Here is a 9,123-nt window from a genome sequence, read left to right as displayed (position 1 = left end):
AAAAAAAAAAAAAAAAAAAAAAAAAAAAAAAAAAAAAAAAAAAAAGTGGGAATGGGAAAGGGGAAAAACTTCCAGAAAACAGCTCCTCTCTGATGAAAAATCCAAGCAGGATCCGCAGTTGGCAAGCAGGCCGAGAACAACAGGAACCACCGTGCTTCCACTCCGACCTTGTTCCAGCTTCCGCAGCCAGCCCAAAACTCTTCCCCCGCCTTTCCCAGGAGACAAGAGAAAAAAGTAAAGAGGAGCCCCTCATCCCACCCATTTCCTAGGAGATGAAGTTCTGAGCAATTAACCAGAAAACCACTTCTTTTGTGTCCCTTAAGTGCCCACTTAATATCTCTGCATGCAGTGGGCAGGGGAAGGGAAAAATTCTTACTTAGTTTCTAAGAACCAGCAAAACCATGACACTGACCTTGGTTGTGGCAATAGTCTTTTAATTTGTCCTTGAGCCCATAACTGGGTACTGGAAGGGGTTCTGCGTGGTACCCTTTTTCCATGAATAAGAAAAGTGGTCTGTCTAGCAATTTCCAATCAGTTTCCCTTGTAAGTAGTTACTGGATTGGGCTTTTGATACTGTGAGCAGAAAAGGTCTGTGGCAGATTTTGGAATATTTAGGATGTCCCCCAAGTTCCTTAAAATTATCATCTCCCTTCATGAGGACCAGCACGGCCAAGTCAGATGTGGTGATGCACTTTCTGAGCCCTTTCCAATAGCCAATAGTGTGAAGCAAGGCTGTGTTCTTGAACCAACTTTATTCACAATCTTCTTCAGCATGGTGCTCCAAAGGGCCACGGCAGATCTCGATGAAGAAAACAGTATCTACATCCAATACTGTACCGATGGGAGCCTTTTCAACCTAAGGCAACTGAAGGCCCACGCTAAGACCTTAAATCACCTTGTCCGTGAGCTGCTTTACGCTGATGATGCCACCCTCGTGGCCCACACAGAAGTAGCTCTGCAGTGTTTAACATCCTGCTTTGCAGAGGCTGCTGAGCTTTTTGGGCTGGAAGTCAGCTTGAAGAAGACAAAATTTTTCTTTCAACCTGCACCTCAGGAAGCCTTCTATCATCCCCATATCACCATCGGTGTATCAGAGCTCAAATCAGCCCAACAGTTTAATTACTTGGGAAACATCATCTCCTTGGATGGTAAGATTGATGAAGAAATAGACAACAGGTTAGCAAAGGCATACAGAGCTTTTGGCAAACCCCATAAAAGACTTTGGTGAAACAAACACCTGAAGAAAAGTACAAAGAACAGTGTTTACAGAGCCATTGTACTGTCTACTCTTTTATATGAGTCTGAATTGTGGGTCATTTACCGCCACCACTTGCATCTCTTAGAACACTTCCATCAGCGCTGCCTCCATACAATCCTAAACATCCACTGGATGGATTATGTGACCAACACGTCTGTCCTTGAACAGGCAGCAGTCGCGAGCATTGTGGCCATGCTGCTGAGAACACAGCTGCGCTGGGCAGGGCACGTCTCCAGGATGCAGGACCATCGCCTCCCTAAGATCGTGCTTTATGGGGAACTTGCCACTGGCTGCCGCAAGAGAGGAACCCTGAAGAGGAGATACAAGGACTGCCTGAAACAATCCCTCAGCCTTGGCCATATTGATCACCACCATTGGTCTTCCCTGGCCTCCAATCGGGAGGCCTGGAGACACACCATCTATAACACTGCTGCTGCTTTTGAGAACACACGCAGGATCACTCTTGAGGAGAAAAGACAATGCAGAAAAACTCACGTCTCGTCGATATCACCTGGGGAGTCTTTCTGCTGTGCCTTCTGCAACTGGACTTGTCTATCTCGCATTGGCCTTTTTAGCCATCAGTGCGCTTGTAGCAAGCATGGGTAGAGCCCCTCTCTAATCTTCATTTGTGAAGCCTCGCCATGATGATGATGAGTTACTGGATTTTACATGCAAAATACTTCTTTCTCTGCCAAAGCTCTCTGGGACTAGCAAGAACAACTGCTCTCATAGCCAGCTATGAAACATCAGGCTATGAAAGGACAGGCTTCCCCTAGGAACATCCTGTCAATAGCTTTTTTTCTTTTTTGTGTCAGGTATTAGACTTTACTGAAATGAGGAGTGTACACCTCAGCTTCTTATGAAATGTTGATGATGCCAGTGCTGATGATGAGCCAGGTGAAAAGGAGCTGAGAAGACTAGAGTTAGATGCAAGGTGTACGAGATACAGATCTATAGACATGAGACTTAGCTCATTTTGTGCAGTGACTTGTTCACTTACCTGATGTGTACTGTTATGACTCCAGGGTGCCCAGAATTACCAGGAAGAACACAATTATCATTGGAAGTAATGAACTGTCCTGCTGTGTTTGAACTTCACAAGGCCATCAGCAGAAACTAGGCAGGCTTAACTAAACCCTCTGGCTTCCTGGCAACATATCTTCTCCCCTGTTCATTCTTTCATGGGCCCAATGGAGGTAAAAGAAAATTGAAAGGGAATCCTGATTTCCAGGTTTTTTGCTCTGTGAAATATTTCATAAGCGTGTTCTCTTACTATGATTTCCCAGAGGTCCTGGAACAATAGTTAAAGTAGATCAGTCGAGTCTTCTGTAGGAAGCTAAGCCACCCTCTGGCTAGTGCTGTGCTTATCTCATTCAGTGGCAGATCTAAATACCCACCTGTCATTACCCACACAGTTGTACAAGCTGTGAAACTGTGATGAGCGAGGACTGTGCTGGGTATAACCAAACTACAACCAGCTAGACCAGAACAGCCCTGAACGAGTGGCACAGGTAATGGCTGTGTGGTGGCACTGAGCTTGGGGCTGTCTGCTTGCCTCCCGCAGCCCTGCCTGCCCCCTGCACCCTTGAGTTTCCACAGGAATGTGTGTGTCCTGGTCTCTGCTGAGATTTCCCAAACTATTTTCCTGCAGTGACCCGGGCTTGCCTTGAGCTGTGTCACTGCAGCCATGGCACGCCTGACTCATTCGAAGATCTGGCAGGTGATGTTTCTTCAGCTGCAGCACAGTGGTGACTTCTCTGCAGTGGTGTTGGGCAGAATTGCTCAATGCTGGTTGCTCTCTTGCCTTTGATGCTATGGCATTTTCCTGGCAGGGCGATTGCATCTCCTGGTGTCAGCTTTCTGCCACCTTGGGAAACTCTCAGATATTGTGCAAGACTTCTTCCTTTTAAGACACCCTGCTTTTGCTTGCCTTTGGCCTCCTCTTGGACAATTCCCAAGCTCCAGACATGGGACTTCCTAAAGGTTGTGCCTTTGCCAGGCTTTTGGTGCTATCTGCTCTGGAAGCCTGTTCCCTGGACACCTATGTTGCAGCCATCTGTGAGCACAACAGAGGACACTGAAGTGCCAGTTTCTTCTGAGGAGCCCTTGATGCTGATGGAGAAAAATGTGGCAGTTTTGGAAGTGGCCATCAGAGGAGCAACCAGACAGGTATTATGATCTCATCAGAGACATTTGTTTGAGTAAACACTGACTGTTTTTTTCCTATCTTTATGGTGTTTTTGGTGGTTTGTATGTTGGTGCCAGGGTGCTTATGTCATTGTGACTCCTGAAGATGGCATTTATGTCTGGGTCTTCAAAAGGGAAACAATATACCCTTGTCTTGAGGATATCCCAGACCCACAGGTGGACTGGATTCCGTGTGCTGATCCTGGAATATACTATCCATATTATAAATGGGGGAACAGTGACAGGAAAGATGGTTACCCTTAGGAGCAGTGGTTGATAGTTTTAAGTGTCTTGGATCAACTACTGTGAAATGAAGCCAGGCTAGACATCATGTAGTTGCCATAAATAGCTTCAGACAACTCTCTTTTGTAATTCTTCTCTGTCATTTTTTCTCAATGTAACTCTTTATTTTAGTATACCAGAAAGGTTGAGATTTATTTAAAAGTAGATCCTTATTGGGATCTACATTTCAGTAAGTTATTCTAAGTGTGGTAGAAAATATTTATGATACGGCAATATTAAGAATATTTGTGAATAAAATGACAGCTACTACTGAAAGAATATTCTGCACAATTCCAAACTTACATTTTTGAATCATGATTTGGTAGTTTTTTTATTCTGTTATTTTCCTTAATAAATTGCCCTGTTTTTTGAAGCTGCAGTAGACAAGTAACAAAACATACCATAGAAGAAACAAATCAAGCTAGCTCAGCACATCAGCCACATGGAGAGCTGCAGCAGAATGGCTGAGATTAGCCCATGTGTCAGTGTAATACTGATGCTGTACCACATGCCGGCAGCAGAAGGGAGACTTGAAGGTGCAAAGATCTACTTTCACTGCAAGGGAACCCTTGTGTTCCTCACTTAAAGTGAGGTGATGCAAGAATTTCAGCATGCTAAGCTTTGAAGCACAAATCTGCTGCTGTCTGTCAAATAACAGAAAATGTCTCCTATTAGATATGACTAACCTAGACCTATCACTCTTGTGATCTGTAATCTTAGTATTGGAATTTTTATGGATTGAATAGTTTTGATGTTTTACTTCTTTCTTCCTTCCCTGCTGATTAGGTTTGCTCCCTCACTCGTGCTGGAAAGATTGAGCTGTCTGGTGAGGAATAACTCCCATCTGTGTGGTTGCAAATATGGGAGACAGGAAACCATGTAGTTCCGGTGATCTAAGGTGACCAAGTGATGGCCACTATCAGTACAATACCAATGTTGTCTTTGACACAGAAGGGAAACCTGGTGGCTTGTTATCACAAGGTGAGAGTATTTTACAATGTTCAGGAAGTGCATGATTCTCAGGTGGTTAAAGATGAGAAACAGAAGCTGCTTCCCAGACTTAAATGTATTTATACATATGAGTCATTATAGAGCAAGTGTTGGAGGGCAGGTGGAAGCCACTGCTTCACAATATCTTTTTTCCTTCTATTCTGAATTTAATAGCAAGTTATTAAATAAAATTGATTAAAGCTCAATAGGCCTTCTCTTTTTACTGTATCTCAGTAAGAGGAGACACATTAATGTCCTAAATAAATTCTTGCTAACTAAATACACATCCCCTACACTGGTATAAATCAGAACCACAGATATCTGTGCTTGACCTCTCTTGCACTGGTATGAATTCTCCTCTTTGAAACTGAGGTATAGCATGATCACAAAACATGTTCTTCATTACTTGTAATTAAGTGAATGAGTATTCATTGTTTTTTAACTTAAATGGTTAAATTTATTTTCTAATATTTTATTTCCTCCATTCTTTCTTTTTCATGAACAGTACAACCTTTTAATGATAGAGAAACAGTTTAATTACCCTAAGAATCCGGCATTTGTGACTTTCAGTACATCCTTTGGCTGCTTTGGCATTTTCACTTGCACAGACATACTCTCTCATGACCCAGTTGTGGTCTTGGCAAGCAGATTTCAGGTTGACACCATTCTGTTCCCAGCTGCTTGGAACTTTCACTGTTGTCAGCAGTCCAGTTTCACTCAGTGTGGGCCATGGCAATGGGCATGAACTTTCTTCAGCAAATACGCACAACTCCACTTTAGATAGGACAGGTAATGTGATATTGCTCTAATTGGTCTTGTTCACACGGGCAACATTCATATCTGTGTAATGCAGTTGACCTGAGCAGAAATTCCCATCTGCGTGCATACACACATGTCAACAGGATTAGGACAGGAGTACTTGTAAAGATATAAAGGATTTAAAAATGTGCTATGTCAGAACTCAGAAATGCTTAAGTTGACAATAACACCTTTAGTTATTTGTTAAATAATGAGTCCTGAGAGTTTATGAGTGTTATTCTTCGTCTTCTAACCCTGGTATTTATCATTGTTTTGGTCATGTGAAAGCCCAAACTTTTGTTTTCTCCACTAGATGGAAACCTAACTCTGAGAAATGTCCATGTAAGTCCTGTCAATAGTACCTCTGGGCTGGAGACGTGTCACGTTTTCTTTACAGGCTTTGTTTTCACTATTTTTCCTAAGCAGATGCTAGATGTCAAGCACAAATTTTGTGTGCATGTGCTTGCAGAATTGAGAAAAACTTCCTGCTACAATGTAGCTCTAAACTTTGCCATCCAAATAAAAGCAGATATGGGACATTCAGTTAGTTCTCAGTTGTTGATGACCCACTATGACACAACTCTTATTCCTTATGGATAGGTTTTACTCTAGACATTAAAGATTTCTGTATTTATGTAAAGCACTTGAATAAAGATGTGAATTTTGGTAGTATTTTACATACAGAACTTTTTGATTTGACTGTTACCATTTATTTTAGTCAGAGTTACTAATTTCTAATGCATTTCAACTCAAGGAAGAATGTATAGCTTCAACCACTTAAATCATATATAATCAGCACATTAATCTTGTCACTTACAATACGTGAAACATCAGAGGTTGGTCTACTTTCCATTGATTGCAAAAAACATTAGGTTACGATTGTAGTCTGTGAAGGCTTAATTTAGTTTCAAAACAGATATAATTAGTGAATACTGCTTACCTGTCCCATACATTTGCTTTCAGATTTGAAGCTTTCTGGTGTTATGCGTTTGCAGGGAGTGGTATTTATGCCCCAGGAGGTCAAAAAGCATATTATTACAATGCTGTAATGGATAATGGTCACCTTTTGGTGACAGAACTGACTTCATGCCCGTGTCTCTCTCCTGACTATCCTGGTGCTGTTAACTGGAAGTTTTATGCCAGCAAGATCAAACAGCTTCCCTCAAACAGACACTATTTCAGTGGGGTTGTTTACCATAATCTGTTCTCCTTCAGGGAACTCACTGAATCTGAGGGAAATCATACCATTTGTCAGCAGGACCTCGGTTGCCATCTGAGTCACAAGATGGCAGAGAAGCAGCTAGATGAAATTTATGTTCTGGGTGCATTTGATGGGCTACATGTTGTTGAAGGAGAGTGTTATTTGCAGGTAAGAGTTTTCTGCTCTTGTTTCAACACTGGGAAGGCTGCAATACTCTCTTTACAGTCCATTTCCATTTGTCCCATTTTTTATTTGAGAGCATTTAAGACAAGGCATTTTTTAGGCCCCCTAGAAGAAGTTTGTTTTCTTCATGATACATTTTGTCTTCATTCAGGGTATTGATTTTCTGTGTTATAAATGATGGAAGCGAAGGCCCTGGGTTGACCATATGCTGCCACACTTCAACAGTGTGAGGTCACTCAGCAGTTTTGTCAAGGACAGAACAAGGTAGATACATATCCATGCTGTTTGTGATTTCTGGAACACATCTTGCATAAGTTGCTCTTGAAGTTTTGCAGGTTGTAGGTTTGGGAGGATTTGTTGATGAGGGGAGACCTTTTTGCTCTCTGCAACTACCTGAAAGGAGGTTGTGGCAAGGCGTGGGTTGGTGTCTTCTCCCAAGTGACAAGACAGGAGGAAATGGCCTCAAGTTGTGCCAGGGCAAGTTTAATTAGATAGCAGGAAAAATGTCTTCACTGAAAGGGTTCTTAAGCATTGGAACAGGCTGCCCAGGGACATGGCTGAGTCACCATCCCTGAAGGTATTTAAAGGATATGTAAATGTGGTGCTTAGGGATATGGTTTAGTGGTGGGCTTAGAAGTGCTGGGTTAATGACTGGACTTGATCAGCTTAAAGGTCTTTTCTGACCTAAATGATTCTATGATTCTAAGGAGGTTTCTATATATGTGTAAAAAAGGGAGAGAAGACTGTGGCATTCTCCCTGTCTTCATAGGGATGCTCTTGTCACTGTTTCTGCTTAGTGGTTTGTACCATTGTGCTGATATGATTCTCTACCATATGGTTATCTAAAAGAATTAAGAAGCTAAATACAGATATAAAATTTGTATTCTAGTGTACTATATATTTTTTCTATATATATATAAATATATAGAGAATGTTTCCACTAGAATAGGCAATAAGTATGGCTTCAGTTCTTTTGGAAACTCAGTAATTCCTCTGGGTTGCTAACTGTTCCACATCTGTGACTAAATGCACACATATTATGCATTAATGCACACATAACTTATAAACACGTGCAAATGCAGACACAGGGCTTTGCTGCAGTGGTGGCAAGGAACTGTCTTTTTGCAAAGTTTCAAGTGCCATCCTTGGATCCTCTTGGCCTAAATAAATGAGCAGATATGTTGGATCATTTTTTTCTCATGACAGCTTTTCTTGCTGTGAAATCCAGCTCTTGATTATTGAAAACTTAACGGCTTAATGGTGTTTTGACTTCCTGTATCCTCCTCCCCGAAGATATGCATGCTTCTCAAGTGCAAGAGCACAGACTTGGACATGTGTGGGCAACCAGTGGAGATGGCTCAGACCAAGTTTGAGATGTTCTCCCTCAGCAGCACATTTGGCACCAACTATGTCTTTCTAGAAGTGTTGTATAGCTGAGTGCAGCTGGCCCCTGGGGAGTTTGAGGTAATGGGGCACCCTTGTGAGTTGTCAGTTTGTAACACAAATGGTCAAAAACTTGGTAGTTATCAGTATCCTCTATTTCATTAACTGCCTTGAGATTTCTGCCTGATTTTCCTGGATGTATTCATACAGCAGGTCCATCCTGCCAATTCCCTTCTTCCCTGTCCCCCCAAATCTCCTAGAACAAGATCTCCCTTAGGACAGAAGTGTATTTTTTTTTCAGACTTCATGGTAGCTCCAGTTGAGGTACGAGCTCTCTCACCTAGATCAACATTATTAAATATTTTTTTTTTTGTGCTTGCCATGCAGTAGTACTGCTGTGATTATGTTCCTGCTTGTTTTACTTTTCTATAACTAGGTGCTATCTGATGGATGTGTGATAAGTTGGACTACTACATCTAAGCCAATTTTAAGTGTAACACCCTTTGGGAGGTGGTATGATAAGGATCCTCCACACATACAGCAAGTTTCTCTGTGATTTCACTGTAGATCCTTTAATATTTAATCTCCTTTTTCTGTAATGCTAATGAATCATAATTTTAATTAATGTTAAATAATGGTAATACTCATAATGGCATTCTATTTCTCAAGTTCCCTTATCTAACAGGGTAGTCATTGCACACTGATTTATTGACTTGATTTTGCAGCAAAAATAAATTACTCTGTTGGATGGTTATGTTTGTGTTTTTATGTAGTCACTTTGTCATGGGCTTGGCCTTGGCACTGGGGACAATAGAAAATACAGGTGGCTCAGAATGAGCAA

General features: G+C 41.7%; 1 pseudogene; it reads left to right on the top strand.

Moving 5' to 3' along the window:
• The first annotated feature begins 1,917 nt into the window (after positions 1-1,917).
• On the top strand, positions 1,918-9,022 carry LOC114065236 (annotated as a pseudogene).
• Positions 9,023-9,123: the final 101 nt, after the last annotated feature.

This window comes from Empidonax traillii, unplaced genomic scaffold (genome assembly GCF_003031625.1).
Source record: "Empidonax traillii isolate 1590-97213 ecotype Southwest subspecies unplaced genomic scaffold, ASM303162v1 scaffold631:size1259156, whole genome shotgun sequence".
Lineage (NCBI taxonomy): Eukaryota > Metazoa > Chordata > Aves > Passeriformes > Tyrannidae > Empidonax > Empidonax traillii.
The sequence above is the reverse complement of the archived record's forward strand: the minus strand, read 5'-3'. Positions and strand labels throughout refer to the sequence as shown.